This window comes from Pelecanus crispus, chromosome 7, assembly GCF_030463565.1.
Source record: "Pelecanus crispus isolate bPelCri1 chromosome 7, bPelCri1.pri, whole genome shotgun sequence".
NCBI lineage: Eukaryota > Metazoa > Chordata > Aves > Pelecaniformes > Pelecanidae > Pelecanus > Pelecanus crispus.
The window spans coordinates 47,721,779-47,746,754 of record NC_134649.1 but is presented as its reverse complement, the minus strand read 5'-3'; positions in this window follow the sequence as shown (position 1 = coordinate 47,746,754).

Here is a 24,976-nt window from a genome sequence, read left to right as displayed (position 1 = left end):
AAAAAAAATTGTCACATTTTAAATGTAAACTGGAGCCCAAATTTAAGCATAATGTTTATTATTTCTACAATAGCTAGTATTTTAAACCAAATATAAAAAACCCCAGTAATTAATGCCATGTAAGCCTTTGAAATCTACAATTTATTTCTATATTTGCCTACAATGGTACCGGAAAGATAATCTTACTGATTCCCCAGGGTTTTATAGCCAAAGTGCAAACCATAACAACATTTTTTTTAAAGACATTTAAAATCACAGATTTGAGCAATAAAATTTTAAACCACGTTTCAAAGGTAGTAATGCTCTTTGTCTACACCATCATATGATCTCCAGAGAAAGGAGAAATAAACTGGAAAACCCTCAGCACTACATGATCATGTATTCAAAATGCAGTAAGTCTGATTTTATGCCAGAGGTACTGGGGGCATTTGGAGAAGCTGGTGCTAGTTTCCTAACAGAGATTTCCCTAGGGACCGAGCACAGACGCTGCACCTGACACGCTTGGTCAAAGGCCTGGGGCCACACACAGGGCAATGTGCTGCCTGCACTCAGCGAGCCAAAAATATGGGAAACCAATGATTTCAGCCCAATGGGTTGGCTCGCAGGAGTTCTACATGTTTAGCGTCTGGTTTTCGGTCTTTATTGATGATTCTATGCAGCAACGAAAACACAGCTCGAATTAACAGAAGCCACAGTATTAATAACAGTATTCCCCATGCCACTGGCGCACTGAGACAGGTGGGTCATTTTCCATCAACATTTCAGGTGCCCTCCCGCTTATCTGAATTTTAAATTGTCATTCATCCATTCAGCAAGTGCCACCTTCAACATTAATATCTGTCTTACTCAAGAACATGAAAAATACCTCTCAGGGAAAAAGTAAGGACGTTCAGTCTTGTTCATTTATCACAAAAGAAATGTGATGATTTGGTCATGGTGCATAAATACCTTCATGAGGTTAAAGTGGCAGGAGCCATGGGGGGGGGTTGTCTTTGTTTGCCACTGAAAATAAATAAAGGCTGGAAGTTAAAAGTCAGAGAAAATCAAAGTGGGAATTAGATGCACAACATTAAAAGTGTGGTCAATCTGTCACTGGAACAAACCACTGGGGTAAATCAAGAAGTTAGTGGTTGGACTGGATGATCTTAAAGGTCTTTTCCAACCTAAATGATTCTGTAATTCTAAGTTCTCCACTCCTGAAGCAATCTGTGCTACATGCTACATCTGTCCAAAGCCTTCCATGACCTTGGTCAGACGGGTCAGACTGGATGAACTAACATCTCCATAGCCACAAGTCCAACATCTACAACCACCGCAAGTCCACCTTCACATGTGGAGCAGAATGAGATGCATACAAATTGATGAGTGACTGATTTTTTTATCCCAAAAGTCTACCTGAAGATCTGTGGGGAAGATAAGCACAGCTTTTATTTCATTCCCATTTTTGGAATGTTTCCCCTCAGGCTGGGGTTCAGCTCCTGGAGCACATCCCCTGAAATGGTAACTTCAGAGGCTCTGGCAAGCAGGGAATGAGGAAAAAATGCTAAAATGAAACTGCTTTTTCTCAAAACATTCTCGCTCCAGACACAAATTGAGCAATTACTGTCATACTAATTATTCTCCAAAGGTGACCTTCACAATTCTTGATGATTCTCTCCCTTAACTGCATTGTATTCACCAGAGTGTAACAAATATACAGAAATAGGTAGAAAGGATGGAGGAAAAGGCAATAAGAAACATCCCCTTAATACATGATCCCCCAAAGCTGAATAAGAAAATCAATAATCTTAGAAACCTCGTTTCACAGAAAGCTTTGAAATATATTTTTTCTAAACTCAGGATTTAGTCTCATGAGCTAATACCTGGGGAATAAAACCAGTTTCTACACAAAATTTTTATTGTTCTCTCTATTTCCACATTGCCATTTAACACAACATTTCCAGGTGTTCCAGCTGAAGAATATATTTCCCCCCCCCCCCTTTTTTTTTTTTTTTTGCCTTTTCAAATGCATATAGTGTTTGCAGTGACATTTACATAACTCTGGAAGAATGTGGAGTAAAATACAGCTATGGAAAGCAGGTAACAACCCAAGATGGATTCTGCTCTTAAATCCCATTTATGTTTTGGACTTTCTACACTATTCAGACAGTAACACTGATCTTATGAGTTCTGTGTATATCTATTTAGGCTAAGGTCTAAAGCACTTATATAAAATTCAAAACTCTGCAAAGGCAATGGCTTTGGGCTTGTGCTGCTACACTTAGGACATGGCGTGTCCAGAAATTTTCCTGAAAATCCATCCAAATTCATGGCTTGTTAATAAAACACGTCATGTACCTGAACGAGGATGCATCCTATCGTGGTCCTTTCTGCGGGGGATACCCTGCTTAGAATGGAATAAAATAACAGCGGGGTAGCAACACCATTGCTGTGGATGCCAGTTTTGTCATACAAATAATGAAAAAGTTTTATAACTTGTGTTTGCTCTTTTTTTTTCGGTGGGGGGAAGCTTTACATGCTAACCTATAAACCTCCTCTTACCTCTTTTTCAGATAAAATGGTCTTTGCCCGAGTGATCGCACTAGCACACATAATGAAAATAAACATCCAGATTTATCAGTCATGCTAGGGAAACAGTAGAAACAAAGAATTTAGCAAGCCTAAAAATAAAACAAACCTAAACACCACTTAGCACTAGTAGTTACAATCTTAAGCAAGCTGAAATGAGCAGCCATACAACAGAATTATTGGAAGTCATTCAACATTTTATATCACCGATTGAAGACACCAAATTTTAGCCTTTTCATTACAGCCTCTGCACAACACACACTTACTCATTCATGTGCCCTGTGGTTTATGTTTCTCATCTGAGCAGATGTTTTGTAAATCATAAATTAAAGCATAGCTTTATTGCCTCTCATTTCTCTGACATTATTGGCCTTGTCATGGGTCCCAGATACAGGATTTTATGACATGTACTAAATCCCTCTTGGTCGTTTGTTACATATAACTTCAGCTTAATAGCTATGCCACCAACAACTACGTTTTTTTTTTTTCCTTCAACCAAATAACAAAACTTCCCAGGGTTTACACCTGGTAAGCTAATTTACTTGCTATTATGGGTAATGGTAAAATTCTTAGTTGAATGCTTCTTACTCATGCCTATATTACTCTTAGTATTTCACTTAATCCAGCAAACAATCAGTTAACACAGAAAAAATTTGACTGTCTTTTGTTCATGTAATCAATTGGACTGATTTAGATTTTTCATAATTTTAAAAACTTACAGATTTAACTTTTCCAGTTAAGGAATAGGCAATATATTAGGTAGACATTGTTTCTCTTCAGAAAATGTTCTAAACACTAAAACCATGGGCGGGAGGGTCCTCTCCATTTTTTAGTCAGGCTGTGTTTCCATAATTATCCAGGACAGTGCTAGATTTTGTGAGAGAAAAACATCAGGTTAAAGTGATATTCTTATAGATCCCAAATGATTAATGAAAACTTGAAATAATGCAGATTATTCTATCTGGGAGAATTCCATCTGTCAAGACTGCTTGACATCTAACACATTGCTCAATGGACCACTCCAGAGTCGCTACACAATGAGCAGGATGCTTCCTAGGATGGCCACATGGAGGCTGGAAGCAATGAGAAAGAAGAGAAAGTAAATGGTGTCTCAAAATGAGCCAGCTAAAAGGCATACACAATAAATGACATGGGAAAAAAAGGAAAATTTCTCTTAGCTACATACTTTAAGAGAACAAACAAAACCAAATTGCTGACTTTGTCCTGAATGTAACGTCTATGTAAATTCTCACTTCTAAAAAGCATTATTTGTGCAGGAACAAAGTGAAAACACACAAGGATGGACAGAAAGTGTTTATGAGAGCAGATTCTTAGTATGAGAGAGACTTCCCTTCCTCTGCTTTCTTCTTTATACTATTCTCCTTCAGCAGAGAAATAGTTTAGTATAGAAAACTAATATAAGTTTTCTACATGCAGTTTAGGAAACTTTATTTAATGTAAACAACTCAACAAGAATTTGACCCTATTTTTCTCACCCATGTCAATAGGAATTTTGTAATTAATCACAGTGGGAATAGCACTTCAGCTTCAAAAATTAGCTTACTTGATCTAACTAGAGTAACAGGTTGTGAATGAACACAAGAGGGAGAACAAACCACACAATTGCAAAGTTTGCAGCATCACTTCTCTGTAGCAGGTTGATGTAATCCATGAAGCCCAGTATGAAGAACAAGGTTGAGACTGTTTAAATCAAGATGATCAGAGCCAAGTAGAGGCATTTTGTTTTTTTACCTCCACTTCCTACCTATTTCTGAAAATAAGAGTGACTGATTCTTATCCTTCTCTCATCTAAAGCAAAAATAAACCTCTAAACCCAAGATTTTATTCAGAAGTTCCTCAGTCAACTAAAATAGGAAAAATAAATTGTGGTCCATAAATATATCTTCAATCACAACATATGTTATTATTTAATAAAACATGTGTCCAGACCATGACTTGGAGTAAACCAGATATAAATTTGTTGAGCAGTCAGGTCTTCAAATGTCAGGAAGGTTTAGTTAACATAAATGAAATTTCAAATTGCTATGTTCTAATTTGAACTAAAACTGCAGAAGCAGAACCTCTCAAAGGCACAATCCTACTAACAGTAGGATCCTACTAACTGTAATGTTTCTCTTTGTATGCAACACATTTCCATGTAGTCACGAGAAAGCACGTTGTATTAACTCAATCCTTCCCAAAGAGTAATGCATTTAGATGAAGACTATTTGAATAGAATGAAAGAAATGGCACTAAGGTACCCATTGAAATTATGCTCAATTGCAAAGCGTCTAGACAGTACAGCTGGACTTACAAGCACTCTACTATTCCTAGGTCCATTATGTTATTCTAGCAATATTTTATAACTACATGCATTACTACCTTTTAAAAATTATACCATTTTAAGAACCACAAGTGGACTGAAATGAAAAATTACATGCAAAGCCAGAAGATAGTATCAGCTGTGCAGCCATTATTTTAATATGATTGCAATTCAGGACAGTTCTGCCATTGCATTAATATTGCTAGGTCTCTCTGTTTCTGGTGTGATTAGTCTCTGACCATGAAAGACTTTTATAATAAGAGCTTTAATTATGGTATAAAATAAATATAAGAGAGCTTATCCTAAGCTATTCAATGACCACCATATTTCACTGTTTAAGTGTAAGCTAAAGACTTATTTGTTTGACCTAGCTTACTCCTACTTAGCCAAGCTACTAATTTTATTATCCTCTAAAGTGCTTTGGGATGCACTGCATGAAGGGCATAACAGAAGTTTGATTTTGATTGATTATACATTAATTTGCATAATCCCCATAATGCAAATCAGTAAAATTTTCATTGGAGATAATAGATGTTAAGCACATTATGCAAGGTTTATATTTTTTTAAATTGCTTGTAAAAATTATTTATGGCATCATAAAATAGGACAAATAAAATTGGCACGTTGCAGTAGCAAAAATGTGAGACTATTTGATTCTGTAGCTTTCGAGAACAGACTATGCAATAATGTACGAAACATGCACAGACCTAAAAACCAAATTGAATATGCACTGTAAGAATTTTTGCTTCTCTGCAATTTGATTTATGGCCAGATTTCCTCTCAGGCTGAAGGCTTGTATATTCTACCCTTGAAGTATAGGCTTCCACACAGCCCAGTTTAGAACGAGTTGTGGATTTTACGGTGGGTATTGTGCATGTGTTCTGCACTCTTCATTTATGATGCCATAACACAAACACTAACACGCTGGGAAGACTGATGGCCAGAAAACAACAGCTCCACAAATGGGGCGGTTTCAGTTTTTCACTCTGCAGCAGAACAAGTCAAGATTTAAAAACATTTTGCTGAAAAAACATCCGCATTCTGGCAGGATATTGTCCTGCTCTCCCATTCATTCTTGGCCAGTCACCCAACTATCTGAAGATGCATTTCTCCATCTCTTTGTCTCTCTGTATTTTTCCCTGGCAATCAAAACCTGTAAGCCTGTCTATATTACCTATGCCAATCGCTGACAATAAAAGTTAGGTAAATTCTCAGCCATGCTAGGTAATTTACCTTTCTAGACCAAGAATCCAAAGCAGAGTGCAGAATCAAAAATCCTTAAACGCAATCATTTGTTACAATATGCATCAACTGAGTTCAGTATTTGCATGCATTCAAATGCTCACATTTAGAAGGAATATCTGGTTTGCAAGTTGAAGGCTTTAGACTACAACCTCTGGCAAGAGAAATTTGTTTTTCATATACATCTAAATGATGCAAGCCCAACAAGAAGTTGTACAAATACCCTTGAGTTAACAAGTGAACAACATGTACAGCAAAATGTTCTCCTTTTCCTCCAAAATTAGTGTGAATGATGCAAGTAATCATGGGTATATCCAGGAAAAAAAAAAAAAAAAAAAAAAAAAGAAAGAAAAAATCAATCGTAACTCTTTCAGAAGCAGCTAATAAATACATGCTTGAAATTCCTATTGGTGTCTCAGAAAATATGTGAAAATATTGACAGAAATAATGATCCAAACTTTAAGCCAGTTCAAAGATTTGTATTTTGCTTGTCTCCATATGTTATAAAACACCTGAGCTCAGATCTCCTCCTCCTGACTTTTTGCAGAGCTGGAATCCATACTAAACCTACTTTGACTTCTTTCTTAGTTTTATAAGACAGACTTTCTTGGGTACAGCTTTGTATTACACGGTAATTTTTCACCATAGCGAACAACACTGCAGGTTGAATTAGCACCACAGAATTACAGAAAAGTCCTCACTAACTGGTCTTGTTATACCTTCATTTGCATTTTGCTGAAGTTGAATCTCAAAGTATATAATTCAGCTGAAGTACATAAAAATTAATCTCCTGATTATCAGCTTTCAAGGAAGACAGGTGCACAAGTACTAGTTTTGAGTATCACAAGAAAGTAACTAAATATAAGGGAAATAATCCTATATTTAGCATTTGCATACTATACCCCATTTCAACTCAACATTTATAAATTCAAATTATTTAGATAACTGTCCTTCAAAATTTCCACAATACTGTTTGTTTAGAAAAAGTTTAAAAGGGTCACATTTTATTTTTTGCACCTGTCATTTTATATACTTTATACATTTTTGTCATTTTATATTATTATATATTTTATATACTGTTGTTATTTACCTTTTTAATGTGTAAATTATAGCCATCCACTTCACCTCCTGCATGGTCTCCCGCTCTGAACCGTCAGGCTGTTGGCTGTTCATAGATGACCCATCGGGTCTTCCATCTTCAGCTGTCTTCTTGGGCTTCACAAGAAATGTTTGTGAACTCTTTAAAGTGAAAAGTCAAAGTGTTTATACAGTCTTTATGGTACCTTAGTCTTAAGGCCAAAATTGCAGAAGTAAGTAGGAGTTTGTTGTATTTTCATTTTTCAGTGTATCTATTGGGAAACAGTAAATAAATAGGAGCTTCAATACTTTAAGAGGTGCAGCGGATCTGCCGTGCTAGTAATCAAGTTTCCTTTCTCATCCTGATATTCTGTAACTCTGATTTTTTTGCTGACATAGAGTCTAAGATTATAACTTGCAAAAAAATGATCAGTATTCAGTTTACCATTGGGAGGACTATACATTACAAACCTGGCCAGCAATCCACAAGCATTGAAAAATGGCTTGTGTGTAATTTTCTTTTTTGCAGGATCATTAATTAAGGCCTCACTGAAATGTCATCAAGAAATACAGTGGAGGTTCTTACCAGCCTGACCACTCCCCAGCTTCAGTGTCAGTTCCCCCTGTCCTAATAATTTATACATACACACACACACACACACACACACAAAATCTCTTAGCACACAGTGCTTAAAATTATATTTTTGCTTCCATGCGTTTTGGAGCTGTTCTACAATATTACTAAATTTGACATCTGGTTTCTAATATTCAAATTTCATCCAGTCTATCTTAAATACTAAAAAAGGTTTATATAGACATTTCCTTCCACCAAAATCAACTATATATTAAAATTGATAGTAACATTTCTAGGTCTTTACTGTTATATGAATAATGAACAGGAGTCATAAAAAATGCCATCAACATCGCAAAACTAAAAAACAGTAGGATGTACACAAAAAAATGCGGTTCTGGAATGTTTATGTCATCACCTACTTTTGAAGGTAATATTTAACATATCTGTGCTTCTATTCTTGTGGATTTGTGAAAGTTACCTTGTAATTAATTATAAGCAAAGAACCTATTTTAGGTAGACCCACCCTCCCTTTTTTTAGAAAAAGGACTCAGTAACTGAAACCTGCAGTATTTTACATACCCTGTATTTGAAATAAGGCATGGAAAAAGGACTAATTTGACAATGGCAAAACCTCTGATATTATTTAAGAAGCTCATTATGTAAAGCATTCAACTCGTTCTCTGAACTCTGCTGAAGTTTTTGCTGGCTTCCTGCACTTGTTAAGTCTTTTCAGTAGAAACTAAAGAGCTAGCTGTCTAATCAGATATTAATAAGGCTGTTCTCAGCTTATCTGGGAACTATACATAGCAGCTGCATCAAGACAAAAAGGACTTGAGTTAAAAAATTACCTCATGGCCTAAGAAAAAAAAAATATGGTACACAAAGTTTATCAGCTTCATTTTGAGACGTAAAGACTTATTACTTTAAATTGAGCTTTTATACATACATTTCCACAGAAAAATATTTCCAAGTACCAAATTTTCACAGAACAAGGTTCAAAGCACTCTGAAGCTTATTATAATCTTTTTCTTAATGTCACTGGATTTTGAATTAACTCATATGTGTCCATCTGGAAGTCATTAAGAAAAGGAATTGTGTCTATCTATCGCTCCCAGCCAAAGCATTACTACTTGCTACCTCGTTCACACTTGAAAATATGTGTAAGCTATTCAGAGAGACCAACTACAAAGTTATCTTCGGCGAATTACACCTGCCTTGGGCTCTGAGGGGAAAATCTTCAAAACCATAGCACTGGTCTGTGACTTCTGTCGCAGGCAGCGGTATTTTGCCACTGACTTCCTAGAGGGAAGGAGAGAGAAGGCTTTAGAGAAGACATTTCTTAGTGTTTTCTACAGTCCCACCTGTGTTGCTTTAGGTCCATTGTAAGAGTTTGAAAACAAACCACCACCTGCATAAAAGCATCCCAAGAGGCACAATCTTTCAAAATCTGTTTCCTGCTATTTGTAGATACTCCCCTTATTTAACAACTCCACTGCCGGGCTCTGTGGGACTCTTGTACCTCACTCCAGCTCTCTTCTTTCGTCCAGATTCACCTCTCCCCAATGTCAAAAGCAGTGCTGGCTTCCCCGTAAGCAAGGTCTCGGAGCACTCTCCTCTCAGCTGAAGGCCCACATTTGCCATCAAGGCTGTCCTCCTTTCCCAGTACATAAAAAAGCAAGTTGCAAGGATGCTGTGACTCTACTACATCCCTCTGCCACAACAGCGAGTAACACTCTTAAGTGTTTCTTAAACTGAACTCTCTTCAGATGATCTCTTTCCAGAGATTTCCTTATTCTGTATGTGGGATCTCAGTCTCACTCCCTGGGGACAGAAGTAGTATAGTAATGACTATTAAAATACCATCTAGTGAGAATATGGAAAGCCATACCATACAAATGTACCTTAAATTACGCCACCATCATCTCTGCTCCCAAACCCGAAATACTGAAACTATCACTATGAGTTCACATAAACAGACGCACCACCAGATATACTTTCATTCCTGCCTGCAGAACCAGCACTGTGTTATGGGATTCCCTCCAGAGCATAACAAATGACAGAGAAAATATTTTATAAGCCATTCAGGAGACAAGCATTGTCCAGTAAATGTGGCAAGCTAGAGGGGAAGATGGAGGAAACAACATCTTCTTACCTAAATGGCACAAAAAAGTAGCTCAGAAATATATTCTGACAAGTGCGGGGAGAGCAGGGAGTCAGAGTAGAAACACTACCTTGGATGTTATTTTAATGGATGTTCTTTTAATGTAGGGACGCTTTAAAAATGCATTAAAGCCACTTCCTGACCCACCCACCCCACCGCCCCCCCCCCCAAAAAAAAAAAAACAAAGAGAGAGACTGACTTCATTTCAGCCATTCTTGCAGCTACTGCTTGAAAAACAAACTCAGAATTATATTATCACTCCTGTTGCTTTGGCTCAACAAGTACACGCCTAAGGGAAAGCATACAGTAATCCCATCGAGGACACTACGCTAAAACTGTGCAACTCAGAAACCGGTTTTCAACTCTGACTTAGCTCCCCTAACTCCCAAGTAAAGTCAGTGGCAAAATATTCACCAGGGTAAGAACAAGAAAATCATACCCAATTTGCACCGTGAGCTTGCTGCTTCTTCAACAGGGACAAGAAGAGGTTGTGCCACCGTCACCGCTGCGGCACCTCAGCCATACGGCAGAATGCCGTTGTACTTGCTGCTGTTCAAATTTGGAAATCTCCTCTTCCTGCAAGTTTACAACTTAGCTATACTGAATTTTGGCAAAATAGATACCATGAGAGAAACCACATTGAACAGCCCTCATTTTAAAAGGTTCCTGAGAATAACTTTACAGGAATTGGTGCTTATGACTCTTGTAATTCCTTCTACTGAAATGAGCATAGTATTTCAGGCACCAATATGGCATCTGTTCGTCTTGGGCATTACAGAACTGAAAATGACTTAATATGCATTATTCTTTTTTAACCATTGCTAGGTTAGTTAGTATTGTCTTAAATGGAAACTAAACATTTCTGATCTTAAATATTAAAATTTATCATAAATTTTGAAAAGGCTCAATGCAGAAGCAGAGGTCAAGCTTCAATTGTCTTCTGACTGAAATTCTTGAAAAGGGGGAAGAGCCTTCTTTTTTAGGAATAAATTAGAGAATTTCAATATAGATATTACAACACTAAATGGATTTTGCCAGAATACATTACAGCCATTAAATAAATCACTGTTAAACAGAGAAAAAGAGGAGACTTTAAAAAGAAATGTAATTCCATACAACTTCATGACAGAATCAATTAATCAACTTGCTATAATTTCAGACACTTGTTATAGAGCCCATACAGAAGGAAGGAGATACAGATCCATGAAATATTTCATCATTATGTGAGAGGGAAAATAAATTTTCTTTTAAAAAAAGATCATTAGCTTGGGAATTGTCCATATCAAGTATCCAATTAGACATGGCAAAAGTGCAACAGAGGAGAGGGCACTTTCCGCAATTCACTCCAATCCATATTATGCATGAACATAATCACCTTGAATTATATATAAAGGAGAATGAGAACTGTACGTCTTATTTCTGATGGGAAATCAAGAATGCTCATTGTATCCAGTGAAAAGAGTCAATCTCATCCCATATCTTGGTCTCCAAAGTAGCTTATATTGTGCTCGTTTCCCTACTGAAAATATCTTTAATGCTGGTACAAATAAAAAAGAATTAGACCACTTTATGAAGGTTCATAGGAGATTGAGTGAAAAGGCAGAAAAAGAGCAATAGTCACTCTTGAGTGATATTAATACACTTTTTGCCTTTGAACAGACACTTGCCAGTGTAACAAAGAGTTTGGGAGACTAACTGCAATAAGTAAATAAAATGGCATAAAATGTATGTGTGTGTTTGCGCGTATGCATGTAAAAATACGTGTCTAGTGTCTCATGGCTCAAAAATTTGCCAATGTGTAAAGCACAGCAAAGAGACTCTGAAATTCCCAAGTAAAAAGATGTCATGTAATCCTCCTCCAAAAGCATGGGGTGAGAAGAAACTTACTGGATCTGAAAGAAACTTGCTTTTTAGTGTTGCCTGAGTCAGGACTTGCCAAATATTTTACCTTTTTTTCTACAAAGAAGAATCAAATTCATATTTAATCACAGCCAAGGTCTTGGATAAATCACAACTCCATGATTTTGCTTCCTCTGCCATCCTTACTTTTGCCTAGTTTATTTATACTTCTTCCTTGTTCAATAACATATTTTAAAAAGTGAGGAAGGAAAAGAAGCATTGCAATTCAAAAAGCATCAATAATCAAAAAAGAACTGGATTTTCAGAGAAGCTGAGTAGGTGAGAAGGTACTTATTTTCCATACTTGCTTAGGCTGTCTCTGTAATTCCTCTTGAACAAGATGAAACTGATATAATTCCTTAGACAATTAATATCCCCTCTATCAAATGCCGAAAGACATTAACTTCCTCAAGCATCAACAAGCAAGTGCAACAAATAAAAAAACCCCAAACTTAAAAAAAAAAAAAAATCAGATGAGTTTACTCCTCACCAAATTGGTCTTTAGTGTTCTAATAAAAATGGTCTTTGACCTTCTCTGTGTCCTAAAAATAAGGGCCTGTACAGGACCAATAATTTAGTTAGTCTTGACATTAAAGAAAATATAAATTCTGAAACTTAGGCAATTTTTAAAGCATTTTCCTAAGGTGAAGTCAAATGTTAGTTATGGAGGAGGAAATTTATCCATTTGGCTAGGAAATCAGCTCCTAGTTTGGCTGTCTGCCTTGTGCTGCTTTCTAAACACTGGCAGCTGGAGCATAAAGAAAAAAAACTGGAAAAGATAAATAGGGTAGAAACTGCTTAAGGTCTTTGTAAAGTTTAATGAATGATTTATCTCTTGAGGGTAATGTTCCTCTTTCTTTTACTGAAACAAGAGTTTGAGAACCTCTCATTGTGCATTTGATAAATTACATCTTACAGTCATAACTAAAATGAGTTAGTGGAAAATATAAAAGGCCAAAGCAAGGTCTAGTTGTCCGAGTCTTCCAGTATGAAATATCCAAAAGAAACGAGGTAGCATCTAAAGTACTTTTAATTACAGAAATAAGGATGAACTGTGATACAGTGATATCATAACAACGGACGAGACAGATTCATCTGCCTCTGTGGATGGAAAGTATGCTGTACTGCTCATATGTATAAAACCACTAATTACAGCACAGTATTAGATGAATGTTTATCACAGGAGTAGCAGAGGCCGAAACGGTCCATTGCACTTGCTCATAAACCAGCTGAGAGAGTTCCTACAGAGGAACTACAATCCACTGTTTTCTACTTAGTTTTAAAACTCTTGCTGCATGTCTATATACTCAAGGCACATAAATGTCAAACCCTGCCTGAGAAACTCCATGGTTCACAGAGCCATAAGTAAGAGATATGCTTTTGTACTTTGGCTTTTTCTTTTAATGTTCCATATACCAAAAGTGATCCAACTGCAAGGAAAAAAAACATTTTTTATTGAAAACAGAGCTCTGAAGAGAGACACTGATTCTATTATATGTGTGCATCAATCTTTGGACCACTTTTTTTTTTTTTTAAAAGGACAAAACACAACATCACCACAGACATGTAGTGTGGTTTTGTTTGTTATTTCTCTTAAGAAGTAGCAAAACTACTGTAATATCTGGAGGGAACTAAGTTGCCTGCTCAGCAAACAGCAGGCCACTTAAAAGCTTTTAGAACTTGGGTTCAAAGAGTAAGGTGTAAGGATTCAGCGTGGTCAAGGAATCAGGGCTCTCATATTTCTCCAAATTCATGGGTAATCCAGAATATGCTCATTCATGCCTCTACAGTCTCCCTATAAAACCTAACCACTTACAAGGTGAAAGGAAACTTTTTTCCTAAAGTATATAATTATTAATTTTATTCCCAGTAACATGTAGTTTATTTTATAAATGCTGTGAGGGTATGAATTATTAAAGCTGTAGACCTGCAGTCTAATTCTTTTCCAGGACAATTTATACCTCATTCGGTACTTAACACCATTACAGGTAATAAAAGCAATTTAAATTTCTCAAATTAAAGAGAACAGAAATTCTCAATGGGTCACTTATAGATATGCTCAAAGTAGAGAGCTCTTTATGAGGCACATAGAGACCTCTGGGATTCCACAAAATTGATCCCATATCACAAACACTTTAATTTAATGTACCTCTTGCTACTCACTTTTAATGAAGTGATTATAAAAAGGGCATCCTACTTTATTAAGCATTAACCTTGCTCACTGTTAGGTAAATCATGAGATCAAAGAACTTGAAGATATCCAAATCAAAATGAATTATTTTAAGGAAGGACATGTGTGATCATCAGCAGTAGTAGTATTACCTAAAATCTCATCTTCGCAAGAAGGAGGTATGAATTTTGTCTGTCTCCCTAGTAAGTGTTTAAAGGAAGCACACAAGATATAGTGTCTGGAGCTATTTTGCAAAAAGGCTCTATAGAACAAATTTTCAGTGTTTTTCCATGGAATTTGTTTCCATAGGACGGGATCTATAACATTTACGTCACAATCATACTACCACTGAACCAAAAATATATCCACTTACGGGGTTCTAACTTTGGATATATCTGGGTAAAGTATAAGCATAATAAAATAAAGGAGCATTAAAAATGTATTTATTTAAATAGTACATGAGGTGTATAGTAAATATTAAGAAACAGCAAAAGAGGGAACTGTAGATCCTGGACAAAAATACAAAACCCAACATAATGGCATCTGAACTAGGGGGGAAACAACCACAAGACAAGTCTTTGCCTCAGAATGCCTTGACTATTTAAAAAAAACAACCAAACAAACAAACAAAAAACCCACAAAAACACAAAACAAAACAAAAACCCAACAACAACCCAAAACACAAATTATTTTTTTTACTTGGGACTTCAATCAGAAGAGGATCCATGGGATAGATCCTAGAAGCACTGGAGAATTGTTTCCTCCAACTATGAGCTCAAACAGCTGTATGCATGTACGGCATTACATTTCAAGCTGATAAGTTGATTGGGAGATGGTGATCAGGCAGCTAAGGCAGAGCTGCTGTGTTCTTCATCAGCGCCAAAGCAGATTTGCCCAGAGCCCCTGTAAAGGCACAACACCAGCTTCGTGTCCTCACGTGCCACGTCTCCCTTAAAATCAGAAAAACTGAAAGCTCACCCTTGAGAAAAGTCCTCAACTTTGTAAATAGCAGAACTCAAGATTCAGCCATTAACTCCCCATTCTGACCACTGTGTTGACAGAAGATAGACGGATAAATATAGATATTCACTTTGTGTTATATTTGCAGTGTTGGTTCCTTTCCTGATGACTGCGGCACCTAGAAGAATGGGCTTGGGCCTGTAACACAACTATTCAAATGAACACTGTCACTAATTTAACAAAAGTATTAATTACGACTTTCAAGCGCTGTGCATTTAAAGGTCAGAATCATTGCAAAAAACAAAACCACGAAAGAAAACCCAAAAAACAAAACAAAACAAAAAAAAGGATTATTTTTTGCTGAAGGTAATTTGTCAGAAGTCTCAAAACAGGTGTTCTCTGAATGATTCATTCAAATGCTGTAACAAAGCTAAAGACGACGGCTATAGATACCTTGCCAATGTTCAACAGAGAGGTTGATGATCAGTTTTGGCATTACATGGTTACTTCACCATTTCTTTGTCTGAATTCTTTTATATAAGAGAAGGTCAGCGTCACTGCTATTATGCATCCCACCTCAGCCACCACTTGTTGATGCATCTCCATGAATGCAAATAATCTGTGTAAAATGCAGAAAGAAGAATAAGACATTAATGTTAATGTATTCAGGACAAAGCTGTCATATAATTCATGAGACTGATTTTTTTTTTTTTTTCCCCCTGTGTGCTCAGTTTTGTATTTAATAATAGTATCAGAAAACATTAATTCTGGAGAAGCAAAAGGAGAAACAAAAGAGGAAGTAAAGGGAAAATAGGAAAAGTGACAATCTCATTATTATTTAAAACAGATTTTATTTTGACAAGGGGGGGAAAAAAAACCCCTTCATCCCTATCAGTACTAACCATAAATTAACATATAAATGTTTCAGGCAACAAATCATTTTGATTAAGAACACAAAAAAAACCCCTAGCAAAATAATTATATCTTTTTTATTCTATTATAAAGCAGTTAAAATTATGTATTCCTTAAAATATACTAGCTTCTAACAAGTATATTTTAAAGAACCCTTTATGTGAGATATCAAGTTAATTTCTATGCATCTATATATTCATGACTTGCATCCAAAAAAGACGACTTAAGAATCATCGGAAAGTACTTTAACTTCCTTTGGGAGACAAAGAGCTAAGCCATAACTCCAGGCAACGGTTGCTCTTCCGTGCCCAGAAGCTGCCCCCGGCCGGCAGCAAGGGAGAGCTTTGACTCCCCCCTTGCCAGTGGGACCCTTGCCCCGTGCTTTCCCCTCGGGCGGTCGCGGGCCCCGGGGCTGTAACACATGGTGCTCTCATGGCGTTTCCTTCCCATTTCCTACACCTTCTTCCTTGGCGTTACGGAAAATCCTGCAGCCATTTCAAGAGACGCACTTAATAGATGGGTATTTCAGTGTCTTCGAGAAGACGCATGTAAGGATGGTTAATCTGTTTCCGTTTCACTTGATGCTTCTGAAGTCCAGCTAAAAGCAACGTGTAGTCTCTCTGTGAGCATTTATAGTACTGCAGACCTTTAGGACCATTTGCATGCAAAAATAACAAATCTGCCGGTTCAAATGTTTGCAAAAAGGAAACAGGGAGGGGTTTACATGAGAACAACTCACCTTTCCCCATCTTTCTATTACACTACAGCTTCACAGTGGGTTTTTCTTTGGCAGAAAGGTTATAATTACCATGTAGGACAATGCTACCAAAATACACTCCACCGTTCTTATTAATGTTATGAGAGGGAAAAGCATATTTTCTTATCATAGACTGTGCTTTTGGAATAGCTATTGATTTCTTTATTGCTTGTCTGCTTATTACTAAGTAATGATTCTCATATAATGGGATTATGGAACCCACTGAACCTTGATAAGATTTCTAAATTTTTTTGACAGATTATTTATAAATACGAATCAAAAGAAAATAGGCTGTCACAATGCAGAATGATATCCACAGAAGTGATGCAATAAAGAACAAATGTTTCTGACCCTCCATCCTCCCCCCAGGGTTCAGCTGCCAGCGATCGGAGGCCGGGTTCTCATACAGCATGGCTGCACAGCCCTGGCTCAGGTTTCCGAGGAAATTAGTGACTTGAGAGAAAGAGCCGCGTGAAAGTACGGAGCAGAGCCACGAAGGTGGGCGAGGTAACGCTGCAGGCAGAGGTAATGTCACTGAGATGGGAACAGTCAGCAGGTTAAGGACTTAAAGGGAAAAACACTGAGTTGAAAAGATACAAGAGCCTGAAGAAAAAAAGCAGGGGGCAGAAAACAGCAGCTCACTGTCGTGGTGTAGCGCCAGCCAGCAACCAAGCACCACGCAGCCGCTTGCCCGCTGCCCCTGCCCTGATGGGATGGGGAGAGAATCGGAGGAGTGAGAGGGAGAAACACTCCTGGGCTGAGATAAGAACAGCTTAATCATTGAAATAAAGTAAAATAGTAATGATAATAATAACAATATAATAATGATAATAACAATAATAATATATACATATAATTATATGCATATATATGTGTGTGTATATATATCATATATGTATATATACAAATAATAATATATATACAAAGCAAGTGATGCCCAATGCAATTGCTCCCCACCCGCCGACTGATGCCCAGCCCGTTCCCGAGCAGCGATCGCTGCTCCCCGGCCAACCCCCCCAGTTTCTATACTGCCCATGACGCCGGATGGTATGGAATGGCCCTTGGGGCAGTTGGGATCAACTCTTCTGGCTGTGCCCCCTCCCAGCTTCTTGTGCCCCTGGCAGAGCATGGGAAGCTGAAAAGTCCTTGCCTGGCATAAGCAGTGCTGAGCAACAACTAAACCATCAGCGTGTTGTCAGCATTCTTCTCCTACTAAATCCAAACCACAGCACTGTGCCTCCTACTAGGAAGAAAATTCACTCTATCCCAGCCAAAACCAGGACAGTCACCAGCACTGAGAAGGAGCCTGCTCCAAGAGATAACTCACTGTGTCCCATTTGCACTTGGCTCGCCTCTGTCTGGCCAGCAAGGATTATCCGGGTGCTTTTCTGGAGGTGGTGAGCGTACAGGATTTAGCCTAGCAGCCTGTTAGTCCCAGCTCTGCTGTCAGAACTAATGAGTAAACTCCTGCCTCAAACTCTCAAGTTGTGTACAGCCTGCTCGCAGTCTGCGCACAGCAAGAGCTGCCCAAATGGACCTAGGGAGGGAGGGTTACATTTTTTTTTTTTCAAGCCCTAACAAAAGAAGTTCTTTCCCTTTTTATTCTCTTTCCCTCCTCATATACATATATGCTAAAAAAAGGTTTACGAAGTTCTGAACATGCTCAAACATATACTTGAATATTTGTAAGAGATGAGTGGTTTCTAAAAGGATAATTAGTTGTTAATGATGACAGTGAGAAATAAAAAAAGGAGGTTTTGGAATCAGCTGCAAACCCAGAAGTGGCACTGGGAATGATGGAGATTGATCATCTGGATGCACAGCAGCTCAGTGTAACCTACTGAGCTATCAGTGGTTTGGATCAAGTAAAATATGTTTTGTTTCTGAAAGGCTCTGAAAAGGACTACCTGAGAGGAGGAGAGCAGGGATGCGGCAAAGCAGCCACACGTGGTGGCGTGTGTAAAAACAGACTTCTCGCGCAGCAGTGGCTCCCCCAGACTGAAGGTGGTAACTTCCCCGCTCCTATTTCAACATTTTATCCTTAAAACTCAAAACGACAGATTATTAAAATTCAAGCTCAAACTTTTACTCTAAATAAGGATCAATGAGGGAAATCACCATTAAGAAGCCCGGAAAATACCTTCCGAGCCCCTTTTTAATCTGAAATACTGAAAAGCAGATCTGATAAGCACTTCCAGATCACCAGCTTGCTCCGTTAATGCGTGCTTGGGAGCCAAGCGGCGCTGGTAGGGCTGGGAGGCCGGCGCACAGCCCTGCCTCGCCAGCACGCACGAGAGCCCTCCTCAGGATCAGGGACAGCTCCACAGCAGGCAATGCACTGACAGCCCCAGCTGTCCCCACTTCTTCACACACAGAACCCCCATGTATAACGAAGAGAAGAGAATTGCAATCTACATCATCCATGAGAAGAAACAGGAAGATATTTTAAAATGCTTTTTGAAAAAGCTGCAACTTTGCTGAAAGTTTGTAAGTCGGATGAAAACATTTATAAGAATACTTATAACTTCTTCTATAACTGCAATACCCAAGTGCCAGATTTGCTTCACATTTTCAGTCCACCAGTGCATGTATTGTGCTCATTAATCTTCTGAGAGCTTTATTACTGTTTGTTAGGTGGGAATTGATACTATAAAGATGCTATAAATTAGAGTAGAGCAGTGGTTAAGAATTGTAGCTTGTACTGGGTCTAAGACTAAGTCATATTTGACACCAAAGCATCTGTAGAAGCATCTGTGTTAATCTGCCTGGACCCTTCCTTATCAGATATATATTAAACTTGTTGTATTACATGTAATATAGTCACGTCTGAAATGTGGGACAGTGTTTTCTCACTGGAAGTGACAAGCAAATAATGTTCTACCCATAGTTGTTATCAATGAGGTTACTGTCATGGGTGGAGTGAGAGAAGCAAAAACATACTTTATTGATACAAACCAGTGAGTTAACGAGGTTCAGTGGTAAATGCGGCAGTGGATTAACAAGTTTCGATGGCAAGGTCCACTTGATTATTTACTGCATGGAGGACAGGGTCAGACAAAGCTGTCAGGGACACCCCTCCCTTTGTGTCATGAGGTTCAGAAAGCACCCCCTTGCTTTCCAAACTTCTCAGAGAGGAGTCTAGGTGCTGCTGGATCCAATCCTAGTCCCAAACTTGGTCAACGGTTGGTGTCTAAAGGTGTATATATGCGTGATCAATCCTTCACATCACTTAACTAAGACTTCAAAGTTTAGCATGCTATTAGTCACTTACCAAGGATCCGTTACAGCAAGGAATCTCTCAGTTTCAAGGAGTAACATTGAGAGGCATCCCTAGTCAAGAGGAGATCCTGGCATGCAGCCTGCTGCCGTGCAGGAGAGCTCAAAGGGCTCTTGGGCTGCTCACTGTTTATGGGGTAAGTTGATGGACTCATAGCCGTATTCGCATACCGACCACAGATTTTAGTTTCTTCACTGTGCTTAGGTGGGCGCATTGCACAATAGCCCTTGGCTGTTGTGTTATCTGTCTCCTGAATCCACTTTGAGCCAGATGCAGCCATCATGACCAGACACATCCATTATATCGCCTGAGCAGGGTTACAGGAGATAAAGGTCAGGTGGGGATGAAGCACACCGTCACAGTTACTCAAACCAAATACATCTGGAAAAATATCTGTAACTCCTTCTTAACTGAAGTCAGCAAGAGAAGATACTTCTTTTGGTTTTCAGTGTTTTTACTCACAGGAGTGTTTTCAGGAACTGTTCTCAGAGGCACACATGCATACAGAAACCATCAACTCCAGCATTTTTTCCTTCTGCTACACATATTCAGTACAATAGGTTACAAGTCTCTTAACTTGACATTTCAGTGATAAAAGATCAGAGTATAAGTAAAGAGCTATAAATTAATTATTTTTCAAAACTGATGACTACTTGCACTTGTATTCTGAAATATCCATAAAGAGTTTCAGGCTACATAACTGCAAAAATAAAGTATGTCCTAGCCCTTAAAAACTACTGATCTGTGCCTGTTAATTTTACTAAGAGAAAAAAAAAAAAAAACAAACAACCAAGCAACTATAATTAGTTCTTTCTGAAGACAAGGCTAAATCAAGTCATCTCTAGAGCATTACTTAAGAACAGTGGTAGCAGAATTACGCAGACTTCCCTTTGTATGTAAATGGTTAGAGATTCAGCAATTTATATTTACCACCTCCATTGTGGTCTCCTGGCATGATACTAGTTTTTTCCACCATGAAGAATAAGTTGACTTTCATATTTCCTACGTTGTGTTCTAATTTCATAAAACAAGCTTAGAATGAATTCATTATATGAATTTTCCTCTCCAGCGTTTTTTCTGTTGCGTATTTTTTCACTGATCATTATAATTCATCTGAACATGACATTTAACTGAAATCTGTTTGTATTGGAAGAATGATTTATACTCATGCCGAGGAAGCTTAGTATATTGAGAAAGCAACGGTTAAAAAAACTGATTAACTGAGACTTGCAAGGAAGGGCCTATTCCTTAGACTAATTTATGGGATAGCAATGGCAACATGATCTTTATCCATTTCACACTGCTGAAGTACCAGTTTCTAATATGCTTGAAGCTTCAGGGATTTTATTCTTCAATAAATCTTAAGTTTTTTGAAAGATTATGTCCCGAGTTCTAATCATTAGATTTGATAGCTAGTTTGATTACTCTGCCTGGCTGAGGTGATCGCATGAGAGGTCCAGTGATGAGACTGGTACAACTTCAGGTGGGTGTTACTGAAAGTGCTACACCTATTTATGCCTTCTCCTTGAAAAATGTGAACTGGACACATTTATTCAAGGAAAAGGCATAAATGGGCAATAAAATCCAAAGAAATATTGTTTCAGTAACTACAGAAGAAGATCAGCTTTTTAAAGTAACATGTCTAACAGAAAGAAATACCGTTTTCTGCTGGCAACCTTGCTCTTGCAGTTTTCAAGGACAAAATTCAAACAATTCATCTACAGATTTTACTCATTAATCAAGAGAGACATGATTCTGCACAAGATGTAGTCTAGACATTGACAATCTTCTTCCTGTTCACACGATGATGAAACAGTAGATCTAAAAATATGTGAGCTGCATCCTTCAAAACTAAAACTTGTCTAAACCAAGCATTTGGTATTTCAAGCCAGGTAATCTTTATGTTACCTATAGTGGAAATATGTACACTCTGTTTACCTGTATTTACTCTCAACTACCAAACAGGACTTTCCCCGCCCCCCCCCCCCCCCAATACTGATTGAGCGTGCCTGATGACCACACCACCAGCCATAATGACTTCAATTTCAGGGTCTGATATACTATAAAAGACAAAGAGATTTGTCATCCATTTATTTTGAAAGCATTTGTTTTCTATCTGCTGTACAGAATACTTGTTCCAGTTTAAACAGATTTCTCTTTCTCGTTACTTTAAGAGTAAGAAAAACCTGTGGTTTTCTTGTATTGCTGATTTAACTACAAACTTAGTGCTACCACTTATAAAAAATGCCAGCATTTCACACCATCAGCAGAAAATTAAGCAGAAGATGATGGATAAGTGTCACGTAATTTGGCATGGTTAAAGCATGAATGTCTCAGTCGTCATATCTAGAAATACCGAGCCAGTATGTGACCTGCATAACTATCACCAATATCCAACACTATTTTATAAATTATGAACGATCAGTTATGGTCATGTTAAAACCATGTGAAATAGAAGCTCAGTGACAGCTGAGTAGGTCATTATCACTACATAGTGCTTTATAACTAATATAAAACACTCTCTGCCAAACTACATTCAATTCAAGACAAAAAAGCTCTGAAATTTTCAGCACTGAAGCAAGCTCGCATTGTACAGAGCAACTGAGAGATGGCACAGACCTGGAAATGGCCCAGAGCAGCAAGGCTGGGTGAGCCTGTCCTTCACCCCAACCCACCCCGCAGGCTGCAGATCTGACGTTGCTCACCTGGGTCACAAGTGCAGGAAACCCAGGGGTACATAAAACTCCTCTAGAAATGTTACTGCCCCATAAAAAAACCTATTACGTTTGCTGGCTTGACGTGGTCTGAAGATCAAGAATGAGTAGGGCAGCAGGAGAAAATTAAATCAGAGATACAGATGGAAAAGGATTACATGAATTTTATCAGATAAAAAATTAAATAAATGTATAAGCATCAATTTATAAATCAATATACAAACCAAAACCTCAGTATGTTCTTCGGAATTAGATTTTGGCTCAGGGCTACAGCAGAGAAAGATGAGATTAAGTGACTCTGGAAGAAAAGATGAGAAGAGGGAAGTCCAGAAAGCTGCACCAACTGAGGCGAAGGAAGACAAAGTCACAGACTTTCTACCAGGCGTGAGAAAAGGACAGGACTGGATTACATCAGAATTGAAATTAAGGCCAGAAAAACCTTCTGCATTGCTGTTCTAAAAAAGCAGAATGTTAACAGCTCTAATGTAATATTACTACTCCGTTGCTTTTCAGAAGCCAAACACATTCCTCAGTTACATAGATGAGCCCATGACAGATTTTAAACTGTAGTCTTTAAATATTTGTGATATATTTAGTTATTTAAATACAATTGTGTGGTGCCAAAGATGTTTTCTCATTCTTTTATATCTCCTTTTGAAACTGGCAGTAGATTTCAAAATAACACTTTCTTTGAAATATGATACTAAATATGCCACCTGAATATGTGATCACTATACACTTAATGTGGTTTTGGACTGAAACATTTCACACATTTCAAAATGAGATCTAGTTATATCTGTTAACCAGAGAACTTTCTGACACAGTTGATTTCCTGGAAGAATTTTGATCAGTTGAAAATGAATTGAATGTAAAAATCCATCTTATCAAATCATGTTGATTAAAAAAAAAAAAAAGGCAAACCCAAACAAACCTAAAAACCCCGAACCTTAGAAAAAAGCCACCCACCCACCCAAAATTGCCTTCTGAATTCACCTATTTACAAAGACTTTAAACCATTTTCTACAGACATTCAATGTCCTCTCTCAGTTATGGTATGACAGGTGATTAGCAGATCTTCTGAAAAGAAAAAGAATATAATAGGTGTCAAAACTGACTCCAATGAAGCTGTAGTAATGTAAATCAACAACTTGAATTTTCTACTTTCATGCATGGCAGGAGAATACAAGTGACCTATACCATAACTAAAGTCTACTTGAATGACCAGGAGAAAAAAAAAAAAAAAAAAAAAACAAAAAAAAACCAAAAAAAACAGTGAAGGTAAAAAACATTGTCATAACTGCTTGTTAGTAATCTTGCAGGCAAATTTTTAACAAAATTGCAAGCATTAGTAGGTTTTTGGGCTTGGGTGGGTTTGGTTTTTTTTTTTTTTTTGAGTTAGGACATCATCAGTGACTCAGAATATCAGGGTCCCTAACCCCAGCAAATAAGACTTCTCATTATGATTTTTGCAACAGGCCTATAGAGCTGCTTTAGTCTCTAACAAAGATGTTCAGGAAAATTTCCCCTCATAAAACATACATTAGTTATTATGTTATAATCCCTGTTATATTTTCTTGAACTACAAAAAGAGTCTCTTGAGAATAATATTCATTATGATGAGAGAATTTTCTGGCCAACTTTAGGTCACGTTCTATTATTTGATCAGGTCTGACAGTGCAAGATTTGGTTTTCAATCAGCTCATCTTCAGCAAATGTGTATCATTTCAATTATTCTTTTGATTTTCTAATAAAGGAAGATCTAAGCAGCACACAAAACCTGTTCCATAGCACTCCTTCTATTTCTCTTCCTACCTTTAAGTGACTTTCCATTTTTTTCTTCCGTAAAAATGTTCAATTAATATTTACTAAACCCAAAAGACCCAAAAGAAATTCAAAACTTAGATGAAAAACATCTTTGACCCAAACCCCTTATTGGTATGTATTACTGTTATTACCAAAAAATTTTAGTAAAAAAAAATTCAAAAATCCATGTTTCCTCTCAAGTCTGAGTTGAAATAGCATTATTAAAATCAGAAATGTCTTGTTCACATGCAATAAATTTTGTTTATACACAGGGAGACATTTCCAGTTTCAGAACAAAATGAACAAAGTTCAACTCCTCAGTAGAAATAGGCTGATTTTTGAGCTTGCTAATGAAATATCAAAAAGATCCCAAACATTAGAAAACTACTTTTAAAAAGTGTAAAAACTCATTACAGTAATAAGTAGGGCTGGCTGAATGTTATGGTCAGTGGAAGAATAAAGATTTGTACTTAGGATCAAATATTATGTACTATACTAAAAATTAATTTTCAAGATGAGATTATCCTTGGAAGAGATAG